Source organism: Crocuta crocuta, unplaced genomic scaffold (assembly GCF_008692635.1).
Source record: "Crocuta crocuta isolate KB4526 unplaced genomic scaffold, BGI_CrCroc_1.0 scaffold288, whole genome shotgun sequence".
In the NCBI taxonomy this organism is placed as follows: Eukaryota; Metazoa; Chordata; class Mammalia; order Carnivora; family Hyaenidae; genus Crocuta; species Crocuta crocuta.
This window is the reverse complement of record NW_027532607.1, coordinates 837,432-851,037: the sequence shown is the minus strand read 5'-3', so window position 1 is coordinate 851,037 and position 13,606 is coordinate 837,432. Positions and strand designations below refer to the sequence as shown.

At 36.6% G+C, this 13,606-nt stretch overlaps 1 protein-coding gene across 1 annotated transcript in view; it reads left to right on the top strand.

Moving 5' to 3' along the window:
* The window catches only part of KANSL1 (KAT8 regulatory NSL complex subunit 1), a 174,694-nt gene that overhangs the window by 12,710 nt on the left and 148,378 nt on the right, over positions 1-13,606 (top strand). The window lies entirely within an intron of this gene.

The following is a 13,606-nucleotide window of genomic DNA, read 5'->3' as shown; positions in this document are numbered from 1 at the left end:
TCACAGTTTCTTTAGGGGAACATTCTGTAATTATTCAAAAATTCATTTTTTGGACTGGAAGCCATGAATTCTTTGGGAACAACTTTTAGGTTTTTTCCTAAGTAAAAAAACTAAAAAGTAGATGGCTTACTTTCCATTTGTCCATGCTGTAATAATACCTGCCATTTTCTTGTCTGTTTTATTTTAGTTTCGTCTGTCTCACTGGGCTCTTAGAGGTAATTCAGGGTAAGAATCACCTTTTTAGTTAGGTCTGATGGTTAGAAAGCTTGACCTTATGTTGAGTTGAAATGTGCCCCCTCTGCAATTTCCACTTTGGGCCTAATTTTGTCTACATAGGAACTGCAGCTCTAGTTTCTCTTCTGCTGGACAGATCTTTTAGATATTTAGACAACTTTCATGCTTGCCAAAGTGTTCTCTAAGCTGAAAATAAATCCCTAGTTTTTGCAAATGTTTCTCATTTGATACACTTAAAAATCCTTTTCACCTCTCAGTTCCAGCTCTGTATTATTTCACTATCAGGGAGCTCATCATTCCACCTGCAAAATGGGGAATTTTCTCCATGTCTTTAATATAATTCATTAAAATAGCAAATATAGCATTTGCAAAAATGGTGCCTGATATCAGTCTTGTGCTTATACTTCTTCATTTGGGGAGGTGCCTCAGCACAAGACTCTTATAAAAAGCCTGCACAAATTGTATTCACATACTGACTTTCTTCTCTGAGAATTTGGGTAGAATGGTATGGTGTGATTTCCTCTTTTAGAAGCTGTGATGTGTTTTCCTCAGAAGCTTATTCATGCTGATACGTCTTCTGGTCTAATCTGTTAGAGATTTGCCAGTTTGGCCAATTTGAAGCTCGCAGCCAGCGCCCTTCTCTTGAGTACATGGGAGTTATATACTGATGGCATGTTTCTGTTCATTTTTGTTCCGCAAATATACTTTGAGTGCCTAAATATGCCAGGAGTTGAGCAGGGGGCTGGATAAATGTTGATGAGGGAAACGGGTCTGGATCCCATCATTCTGGGGCTTATGGGAGGTCACTCCTCTCATGACTGTCGGCCAGTTAAGTTCTTCCCTGTAGTTTTATAATTTTATACTTACATTGTTTTAAAATGCAGAGGATACTTTGGGATTCCACGACTACTTAATATCTGATATGCTAGTTTGGAAGCATGGTTTTTTTCTTTTTTTGTGATGAATTTGATTCACTCTCAGTTATTTATATGGCTTAAAGAATAATTTAGAAATAGGATTTTTTTCCTCATACCTTCCTGAGTAAATATTGAAGCAAATTAAAATGATCAGCTATCTTGCTTTTATCACTGTTTATGCCCTATTTATCAAGTGACCCATCCAGTTTTTATTTGGCATATTGTTGTTTTTTACATATTTAAACCACCTCTTTGTGGCTTTGCATTTTCTTACAAGGTTTTAATCATTTTGCCTATGTATGTCTTAGTGCTCCTGCTCAGCTACAATTTATCATCTTTTGTTGCTTTTCTTCAGTTTTTGTCGTTTTATTCTGAGTAAAGTTGTTTTTCCCTTGTTCTACTGGTCCCTTTTCTCCCCTCCCCCACCCCCAGACTCCTTAGCAATTTAAAGTGTAAACATTTCTAAACAATTTGGGTTGACCTCCTGATTTTTTAATTCCTTGCATTCAGGACAGTATTGTAAAGTCCATCTGTTTGTTTTGTATTATGCATTTGCTTCTTAAACAATTTTATCTAAAGTCTAGATTTTTTTTTTGCCTAAAATTAGGTAACCATAAACATTTTTTTGATAAGCACATTTTTTATGAATGTGTTTAGGATAGAAGGGGGTGGGCAGAAAGGGGAGGAGGCAGGGAAGTGAATTCATATAAACATTAAAAATTTTCCCTCGTCTACGCAATGTTAGTTAAGTGTGTTTTGTATCTCTATTACTAGTGCGTCATAATATGCCAGTTTCTGATTATAATTTAGAACCAAGTTCTGTTATTTGTATATGTTGTAGGTTCTAATTATTTTTGAGAAAGCATTATTCTGTTACTTAAAATTTTTTATCAGTTCCCCCGCAAAGAAGTTTTGTGTTGTTAAACACAGAGATTGTTGAAACTCACATTATTGTTATTGTTGTCATTTTCAGGTTTCTAAATCATTGAGCATTAGAGTTCAAAAAAATTTTGATTTGGGATGCGTGGGTGGCTCAGTCGGTTGAGCATCAGACTTTTAGGTCATGATCTCACGGTTCGTGAGTTTGAACCCCACATTAGGCTTTGTGCTGATAGCCTAGAGCCCAGAGCCTGCTTCGGATTCTGTGTCTCCATCTTTCTCTGCCCCTCCCCCACTCATGTTCTGTCTCTCAAAGATAAATAAACATCAAAAAAGAGGGAAAAAAAAAAGAAATCTTGATTTAACAAGTCTAGCTCTGTTATTTTCTTTCTTTTTTTTTTTTTTTAAATGTTTTATTTATTTCTAGGCGACAGAGAGAGAGACAGCATGAGCAGGGGAGGGTCAGAGAGAGGGGGGGTCACAGACTGAAACAGGCTCCAGGCTCCGAGCTGGCAGTCAGCACAGAGCCCGACGCGGGGCTTGAACCCACGAACCGTGAGATCATGACCTAAGCGAAAGTCGGACGCTTAACCAACTAAGCCACCCAGGCACCCCTAGCTCTGTTATTTTCTACATCAAGAACGAGAGTGGTGCTGCCATTTCCCCAAAGTCACATAGGTACCTAGTGGTAGAGCTAGAACTTGAATGCCAGTTCATCATTCATTTTATCACTCTGAGGATTACTGGGGGTAGACTTATATGCTAAACACATTTATATTGGAGCATATGAAAACAAAAAAGAATTGTTGATTTAAGGGGGAGAAAAACAAATAATTAACCTGGCTTGGAAATGAGTTGACTGATGAGCATACTTCCTGTTCAGCAGATAACTCTTCCTCTCGGATCCTGATCTGTGGATTAGGGTATCTTCTCTCTATTCTAAATAGCGCTAGGGATGACAGTGCCATTTTTTTTCTTCTTGAACTACCCATGTAGAGAAGCCTTGCTTCTGCTATAAAATTCTTAGGACAAAGTATAATATCATTGCTTTTGTTTTGAGCTTTTAAAATAGTAATACATTCCAATCCTATCTCATTGAAGACAGCCTTTCCAGTAATAGGATTTTGTGTTCCTTAAACCCTTCACTCACTGATGTTCTAGTTTATATCTTCCTATAGATGACTGATTGTATTGCTGACATGTTGGGTCTTCTTCATCTCATTCTCATATAATTTAGAGTAAGTCAGGTTTGATGGAACTTCATTTTTGCTTATGTATAATGCTGGTAATCAGTTTGCAGGTGTAACATGAAGGCAAATTCGTGCTCCAAGGTAATCTCTTAAGGGAAAATAAAATAATTATGGCTTGCCTTCTCTTGACATTTTTGCAAGTGGTTCAGCTTTTTTTTGGGGGGGGGGAAGTGAAATTATTTAGAAATTAAGTATTATTTTGGCTCCATCCATTTTTGTTTTTACAGCTTTATTGAAAGATATTTCACATATAAAATTTGCCCATTTAAAATGTACAGTTGTTTACATGGTTGTGCATCTGTCACAGATGCACAGTTCTAATTTTAGAACATTTACAACTCCCCAAAAAGAAACCCTCTGTCTATTAGCAGTCACTCCCTATTCCCATTTGTCCCTCAGCCCCTGACAATCAGTAATCTACTTTCTGTGTCTGTAATTTGCCTATACTGGACATTCATATAAATAAAATCATACAGTATGTGTACTTTTGTGACTGGCTTCTTTCACTTAGCATGTTTTCAAGGTTCATCTATGTGGTAGCATAGATCAGTACTTTATTCCTTTTCACAGCTACATAATATTCCATTGCATGGATATGCCCCATTTTGCTTATCTGTTAATTGATTGGTGGACTTTTGGGTTGTTTCTATCTTTTGGCTATTATGAATAATGCTGCTATAAACATTCTTGTATAAGTTTTTGTTTGGCCATCTCTTTTGGGTGTATACTTAGGAGTAGAATTGCCAGGTTACATGGTAACTCTGTTTAACTTTTGAGGAACCACCAAACTGTTTTCCAAATTAGATATAACCCTTTTACCTTCATACCCACAAATTTCCTCACATTCTTGTCAACATTTTTTTTAGGTTTATTTATTTATTTTTGAGAGAGAGAGAGAGGGAGGGAGAGAGAGAGCATGCACACAAGTGGGGGAAGGGCAGAGAGAGAAAGAAGGAGATACAGAATCGGAAGCAGACTTCAGGCTCTGAGCTGTCAGCACAGAGCCTGACGCGGGGCTTGAACTCACGGACTATGAGATCATGACCTGAGCCGAAGTCAGAAGCTTAACCGACTGCGAGCCACCCAGGCACCTGCCTTGTCAACATTTTTAACTATCCATCATTTTGATTATAGCCATGCTAGGAGATGTGAAGTAGTATCTCATGGCTTTGAATTCATTTTCCTGATGACTAATGATGATGAGATATTTTCATGTGTTTATTAGCTATTTGTGTATCTCTGGAGAAATGTCTGTCAAAACTTTTGCCCCCCCCCTTTTTTTTTTAAAGTTTATTTATTTGGAGATGCAGAGAGAGAGAATCCTTAGCAGGCTCTGCACTGTTAGCACAAAGCCCCACATGGGGCTCAAACTCATGAACAGCAAGGCCACAACCTGAGCTGAAATCCGGAGTCAGTCAGATGCTTAACTGACTGAGCCACGTAGGCATCCCTGCCCTTTTTAAAAACTGGATTGTCTTTTTATTATTGAGTTATAAGATTTCTTCATATATTCTGGAAAGAAGTCCTTTGTCACATATGATTTTCGAATATTGTCTTCCATTCTGTGGGTTATGTTTTCACTTTCTTGATGGGATCCTTTAATGCACAAAATGTATAATTCTCATGCAGTCCAAACTACATGTTTTTTTCTTGCCACGTGTACTTTGGTGCTGTATCTGAAAATTAAGATTTTACTCTTGTTTTCTTGTAGAAATTTTATGATTTTAGCTCTTAAATTTAGGTCTGTGATCCATTTTAAGTTAATTTTTGTGGAAGGTGTGAGATAGGGATCCAGCTTCATTCCACTGCATGTGAATATCCAGTTATCCCTGCACTGTTTGCTGAAAAGACTATCCCCCATTCCCTTTTGAATTATTGTGGCACTCTTGTCAAAAATCACTTGTGAATGTGAGGTCTTACTTTTGGACTCTCAACAATATTTCATTGATCTATATGTCTGTCTTTATGCTGGTATCACACTGTCTTGATTTCTATGGAATTGAGTTAGATTTTGAAATCAGGAAGTTTGAGTCCTCCAACTTCATTCTTCATTTTCAAGATTATTTTGGATATTCTGGGATTGAATTGAATCTGTAGATCAATTTAGTTGGTAATTGCCATCTTAATAATGTTATATCTTCCAATCCATGAACATGGGATGTCTTTCCACTTAATTAGAACTTCTTTCACTTCTTTTGACAATTTTTGTCATTTTCAGAGTGTAAATTTTATACTTTTGTTAAATTTATTTCTAAGTATTCTTTTTTGATGCTATTGTAGATGAATTGTTTTTTAGTTCATTTTCAGATTGTTCATTGTTAGTGTATTGAAATACAATTGATATTTGTATAGTGATCTTATATAATATTGATGGATTTGCTTTTTAGTTCTAATAGTATATTTGTGGGTTCCTTAAGGTTTTTTAATATACAATATGTTATGTACAAATAGATTAATTTTATTTTTTCCTTTGTAACTTGAATGCTTTTTGTTGCTTTTTCTTGCCTAATTGCCCTGGCTAAAATCTCCATACAATGTTGAATAAAAGTGGTGAGAGCTGACATGCTTGTTTTGTTCTTGATCTTAGAAAGTATTCAGTCTTTCTTCATTAACTATGATGTTAGGTGTGGTTTTTTCATAGATACCTTTTGTCAGGTTGAGGAAGTTTTCTTCAATTCTTGATTTCTTGTGTGTTTTTATCATGCAAGCATATTGGATTTTTTCAAATGCTTTTTCTGCATCAGCTGAGTGATCATGTGGTTTTAATCCTTTATTAGTACAATATATTACATTAATTGACTTTAGGTAATAAACCAACCTTGAATTCCTAGGATTAGTCACACTTAGCAAAGGTGTACTGTCCTGTTTATATGTTGCTGGATTCATTTGCTAGTGTTTTGCTAGTGTTGTCCATAGGGATATTGGTCTGAAGTGTGATTTTTGTTTTTTTGGTTTTGTTCATTTTTCTTTTTATGTCTTTCTCTGCTTTAGGTATCAGGGTACCAACAGCCTTATATGAATTGAGATGCGTTCTTGACTTCATCTTGAAATAATTGTGGCTTAACTTTGTACATTCATTTAGCAATAGCAAATTCTAATTGCCTAATTTCTGAATGGAAATGATAGCATAACTAATGTGTAAGAAATGATGTGTTATTGAATCCATGGCAGTCAGAAGAGACCTAAAAGCATCCCCCCAGGGCAGCCACAAATATTTGAGAAGGAAAAGGGGGATGCAGAATTAAGTGCAATTGGATTAGGTCCCAAATTTTCCTCTACTGGACCTTTGCCTATCTTGAGACATTCAGGGTAGAGGTTCTAAGCCCACTACTTTAGATCCTTGCCTCCTTGGTTCCCTTAGCTTCTCTTGGTGTCAGTTTTGGGGTACTTAGCTACTTCATTCTGGTTATGCCGTAAACAATACCTAATTTTAGCATCCTTGGTGTAGTTTAGGCATGCTTCACAAAAGGGATTAGAAGAGAATGGAGTTGGAAGCACAAAGCACTAAATTTTGCTAATTATTCTCTTATGACTTCTTAGCTTTGAATTTTTAACCATTTAATTTGTCAATGAATAGAAGGAATTTTTCTTGGCTACCACATAACTTATGATGGTGACTTAGTATTTTTTCCCCCCAGGGGTACTACAGTGATTGCCATTCAGTAGACACTCAGTAAATATTTATGAATGAATGGAAATCAGTGTTAGGGCTTTAAGGGGATATCCAATTTTACTGAAAAAGAAAGTCATTCAAGGCAGGAATGCTAGTATTACTGTTGTCATGTTGTAAAAATTTAATGACTTAGGCTAAATATTACCACCAAGGTCACATTTTGATGTTGCCAGTACAGTTATCATAGGAAATGTAAGTTTTATCCCTTCCCCTACATAGAAAGATTTTTTTCTTCTTTATACCACAGAAGATGCACTTTTAAAAAGAGATGTTTATTTTAGGGGCACCTGGGTGGCTCAGTCACTTGAGCATCCATCTCTTGATTTTGGCTTAGGTCATGATTTCGCAGTTTGTGGGTTTGAGCCCCACATCAGGCTCTTTGCTGACAGCATGCGGAACCTGCTTGGAGTTCTCTCTCTTCTCATCCTCCTGCTCAGGCTAGCACATGCATTGTCTCTCTCTTTCAAAATAAATAAATAAAAATTTAAAAAATATATATTTATTTTGCGCTGACAGCAGAGAGCCTAGTGTGGGGCTTGAACTCATGAACCTGAGCTGAGGTTGGATGCCTAACTGACTGAGCCACCCAAGTTCCCCTAGAAGTTACATTTTCATTTAGCTGTTTTTTTTTTAATTTAATTTGTTTGTTCTGCTAGTTGAAGTTAGTTCATTTGTGACCAACTTTGTTAGATAAATTTGTGTCTAAATTTGATCATGGGAATTAAATTGGAATGTGGCTGAAAACACTGAATATTGTATTCTGTTATTTTTATCTGGTTCAGAAATGAGAAAAGATTATTGTTAAGGAGATTATATTTGATTTCTTAGTAAATGAGTGACAGAGATAAGACAAGGACTTTAGCATTTCCTGAATTATAGTCATGTTCTAGTAGCTTATGGTCTTATTTATACTATTGTATCCACAACAATTTTTATATAAGATCTCTCCAAGTTACATTATCTTTATAGGGGGATTATGTTCAGGACTCTTTGGGATGCATATTTATTGGTAAATGATCTAAAGCATTGTTTCTCCTACTTTCCTTTAAAGTATCCTCAGTCTAGGGTTGTCCAGAGCAACTTCTCACAAAAGGGACATTTCTCTGAAGTCTCCTTTATCTTGAAAAAAAAGAGAGAGAATTTAGCATTTTGCTCTGTAATATATTTGTTTATTTTAACAAAAGTGTATGCAATTTTACTACAATCTTTGAGTGAAATTGACACTCCAGCAAGGTATCTCCCCTGATTATTCATTGGCTTCAGTTACGCCTTGGTTTATAGCCCTGTGCTCCGTAGTGTACATGAAAACTCAGTTCAAGAATCCAGGAATTAGTGATTTAAAAAGATATGTTCCTTTCCAAGAATGGTGTGCCTTTCCAGTGGAGGGAACAGGCGTGCTGTCTCCAAAATCCCTAGGTTTGCTCTGCCATCAAAGTGAGATTTTAGAAGTTGCATCTTAACTTTGAACTCAGCAACCGACTTAAAGTTGTTTTTTTGAGAGAGAGAGAGAGAGAGAGAGAGAGAGAGAATATGAATCGCAAGCTCCATGCCCATTGCGGAGCCTGACCTGGGGCTCAGTCCCACAACCTTGAGATTATGACCTGAGATGAAATCAAGAGTCTGTCATTCAACTGACAGAGCCACTCAAGCTCCCCGGACTTAAAAAAATTTTAGTATATGTGCTGCCGAAGCGAGCACCGGACTTAAAAAAAATTTTAAGTGACATTTGCCTTGTGCACCTGTTGCCTCCTTTTCTCTCTGAACAATTTTTTCCCTCTGACTCTCTTAACCAGGCCCTCCACCAGTTGGCTGCCAATGGCTACCTTGAAGTTCTTCTGTGTGTTTTCTTCTATGATTCATCTAGAAAAGAAGCCAGGCAGTTTCTTGGGAAATTTTGGGCAAATTCTGACATTCAAATTTATTATCTGAAACAGTGTTTAAGGTCCTAGACAGATTGCTTCATTTGACATTGCCTCATCTGCAAAGTCAGAATATTGGAACACTCCTTCTGTTATGTTTGGTCAGTGAACTTTTTTGGTTAATTCTAATTATTTGAGAATTTTTAAATGTTCTATACTAAAATTTAAAGCAGTAGAATGAATTAAAATCCACTTAAATAGTCAGTATAGTTTTTTGTTTGACAACTTGAGAATAAAGCCCTCGTTGAACTGCATGCGTTAGAAGCCAGTGCTTGTGTTGCTGCTTTCGAATCTGGCAGTTGGGAGGAGAAAACCATTAGTCTTTGGTGTTAGACCCTAATGTAGCTGATGGCGTGAAAGAGCCCAACTCTTTTCTTTAAGAGGTACAGTTGTATTAGTTGCTATCTTCTGAATTATCCCAAAATAAAGTATTTCTAGATTTAGGAGTGCTTTCAGAGTTAACCTGTAACTTTAGTTATTGTTATTACGTAAACACAAGTAAGTCATGAGGCTGCCTCAGATTAGTTTTGCTTCTCAGTGAGTTATTGGATCACTTCTGTGGTAAAATGGTAAGGTAATATCTTTATGTAACTTTGAAAGTCTGTATCTCTAGTATGTAGAAGAAATTTATCTTGTTTTTAGGTGGGATTGAAACTAAGAAATGCCATGCTTTCTTACACTACTTTGTCATTTACAAAAGTTTTTCAAATGCCTTAAGTTGTTTAATCTTACTGAAAGTTTGTTGCTATTGGACTGAGTACATAATACATATTTTGAATCAGTTGAGACCACCATTTAATGGGAAAAAAAAACCCCAAAACCCTTGATTTCTGAGCCTTACAGTTATTGTGTGAGGATTTTCTTTTACTTACATTTGGCCAAATCTTGATACTTGTGAAACTGTGAAATAGGTAGTATTGTTTGAGTTTAATACCTTTGTCACATTTATAGTTCTTATATGTCAAGTCAGTAGCATGTTTCTGTTGGGAGGATATAACTCTGGAAGGCAGATGATGTAGTGGGAAAGTGAGAATTGGATACTGACCTCTGATCCCATTGTGTGCTTCTGCTGTGGGGCTTAGGGTAGAATCTTAACTGTTCTCTGTTGGCCTCATCTCATTTTCCCACTAATAAAAGTGGGAGGTTTAACTAGATGACCTTCCTGCATATTCTTTCTACATCAAAATTCTTTGATTTAAATTTCTTACTATTAGCTCAGTTCATTCATTCTGGCTTTCTACTTAATATTTAACTGATTACATATTAACATGACAGCATGCACCAATTTTAGTTTAAAGATATTTCTTTCATGATACAGTTTTAATGTTGTCTTAAATAGAATGGTATGTTCATTTCTGTGACATCTGGAACAGGGTCTTGAGCTTAATTGGTACTCACTGAATTTCTGTTGAATAAATGCTTTACCTTTTTATGTAGTTTTGGATTTATGAATGTAAATCTTTTTCAGAATTAGAATATGTTTTCAGGGAGCTCAAAGTATTTTTATGGATAGTGTTATCTGAGTTTATGAATGAAAACATTGTTGGAGTGTGTAGATAAGGATCTGAAGTTTGAATTCGGGAAGAAGTGTTGATCTTATCTCGTATTTTAACCTTTTCAATTAACTGAACTTGGGAAAATAGCTTCATTAGTTAACTAATAACAATAATAGTTAAGTTCATGAGGTAGGCATTACTATCTCTTTTTTACAGAGCAGAAATTGGGGCTTATAGGTTTAGTACTTTGCCTGAAGTAACACAGCTCACAAGTCAAGGAGCCAGGTAAAATCTAGGGCTACCCCTGGATCCTATATTCTTAGTTACTGCAGTATACTTTTCTTCATTTATTCAGCAAATTCTTACAAAGTGCCTCTTTTTGCAAGGCTCTGGACTAGGTCCCCGGGATGTAATCATGCGATGATAAAAAACAGAAACTGGTCCCTGGTTTTTTGAAACTAAATGGTTTAGGCTTTCGGACTTTCTCCTGAGTTTTAATACATCTTTTTAAAGTGCAAAACAAAATAATCCCTTGTCTTTTTGAGATTAGTTTCGACATATTAAGTACTGAATTTGTGATAGAATGTTCTGTTTAGGAATATCTGGCTTGTTAAGAGATATATGGTGGGGAAGTTATTAGAGAGTGCCTTCTTGGGATCTGTTTATTAATACAGGTGAGAGTTATAAATCTGAAGTTGGAATAGCCATAGTTCCTGCCTTTTAGGGCTTTCAGGCCAGCTTCGAATGGAAGACTGACAGATGAAAACAACCTCAAAGGAATTACAGAGAGTATTTAACCAAGATCAGGGTATTACAGTGCCAATTATCTACCTTATTGTTAAATAAAGTACGTAAATGAAATGGTGGTGTGGTGGAACATATCTTGAAGGGAAAAATAAGTGGTGGTAGGTTGGGGGGAGAGGAATGAACAAGGGATGGTTGTGAAGAGGGATGGTCCTCTTTTTCTAGGCAGAAAGAACATATAAAGACATGGATGAGTCCAGAGGTGTGTATAGAAGGGAAGGACTTTTCTGAGGAATAATTAAGGTTTTATATAATATGACAATATGAATAATCTAAGTAATATATATTCTAAAATATGAGAAATTAATTAGGAGTTTTTTGACTTTAGGTATAGAAAACCTGACTGGTTTTGGCTGAAAACAGTAAAAAATTGGCTGAAACAGTAAAGAAATGCTTGTTGTTACATTGTTCTCATGTAGCTGGAAGTCCAGCTGTCTTGCAGAGGTCAGGAGCATTTGATATAATGGCTTAAAGCTGAGAAGTTCTTGCTGGCTCTCCATTTTGCCCCTTTTGATGAGGATTGTGGCATCTTTAGGCTTGCTGTAGGGTGACTGTAGCAGTTTGAGGGTGTCATGTTTAGCACTGTCTAAAGAAGAGGTAACTGTTTCTCATTTCATCTTTAGGAATGAAGAAGCTTTCCTCACAGTTCTCTCTTGCAGGCCTTCAGTGGGCTTCCACTCACATCTCCGTGGCCAGGATTGGGTTTCATGCCCATTCCCAACCAATCATTGGCAGAGAGGATGGACTAAACTAATACAATAGAATAAAGTAGATATTTTAGAGTCAACCACAATGACTACTCCAAGAGTGATTTGATTAGTAGGGTGTGTGTGTGTGTGTGTGTGTGTTTAATCAGCCTTGACAGTCCACTGTGTTTCTGGGGTAAATTTTAAGAAAATATATCTCTCTTCTTAAGATTTTTGCATTTAAGTGGCTTACCTTTGAATGTTCTTATTTGTAAAAATTGGTGCTTTAGCAAAAAGATACCTGGTTTGAGATAAGAATGTGAAACCTGTTGACTGATTTAAGTGCCGTAAACGCTGTGAACTCCTGGCTCTTGGGCAAAGCAATGAGAGAATGGGAAATTTGGAATTCATTTTTCCTCAAAATGCATGTTTTAAATTGAGCATTTCCACCTTTTTCCTAATCCACTGAATAAAAGTATTTCACAGTCTTCGTTATTTGGGGGCCTAATTAAATCTCACAGCTGAGTTTTAAGACTTGGCAGTCCACTTACTAATCAGTAGTAAGAATTATTATGTTGTGGTGGGTGTCTTTGAACATAATATTTTTAAGCATACACTGGAAGGGGCTTTGCCTTATTTGGTGTTTTTCATTCGGCTCATTTAGATTTCAGAATCCTTAGATTAGGACTCTAGTTCGCCATCTGTTGGTCTGTGTTTAACACCTTTCTGCTATATTTTATGGAATTACTATTTATATGAAGATATGTGTATACATTTTTTTAATCAACTAAATTTTCTTTCCCAGGATTATAAAAAGCCAAAACTAACATCTCTTTTGGATGGTACACGTGTATTAGTTTATTCTTTGTGTAATTTGACCCTGTGACTTCATTATTATCTTCTTGCTTTTGATATTTGAGAACCATGACTATAATTGATAGTGTGATTTTAAGAGTATAAATGGGAGCCTACTGACATACAGGTGTAGATGCTATAGGAGCTGGTGACTAACTTTGTGGGAGGACTAAAACTGTGAGGGTGTTTTTTTGGCTAGCAGAAGTGAGCATATCACCGGATATTGGTTCTGGTGAGCCACAAAACAGTATTGAGCATTTCTTATCTTCCTTTTTCGTAGTAGAGCATACCCTTCCTGTCTTGCTGAATTTGATGATTTAATTGTTGGAATCATTTTTTTCTTCAGTCATTTAAAGCAAATTCTGATGACTCCTAGAGTTCCGTTTTAAAATCTTAAACTACTGAAATGATCTTTTGGCAACTTTTTCTTTGGTTTTAAAGGATGGTGTAATTATACTTTGTGTCTAGAAAAGGTTCCATTATTGTAAGGCCCTGTTTTGGGAAACGAATAAAATACTGTACTGGTCACGAGAGAGACTAACTTATCATGAGAAATGATAAAGTGCCACCACTTTAAACCAACTCTGGTAGGAAAAGTGGGAAGTTTGCTTTTTGTTGTGAGATTTGGTTTCTCTGTGAAGTTCTTTGTTAAACTTTCAGCATAGCAGTGAACTTCCTTTTGGTGGCGACAAGAAGCATAAATACTCATTGTGTAATGCCATTTGCCTGCTTTGGCGGATCTGCCAAACCATGACACCCAAAACAAGACGCGTGCTTCTTAACGAAAACTACAGTTCCCAGCGGTCCCGGCGCGGGTGGGCCATCACTTCCCCTCTAGCTCTCGGCTGTCCCTTCCCGGGCTGGCCCGGCGCGGGCCCTGGCCTGCGCCTGCG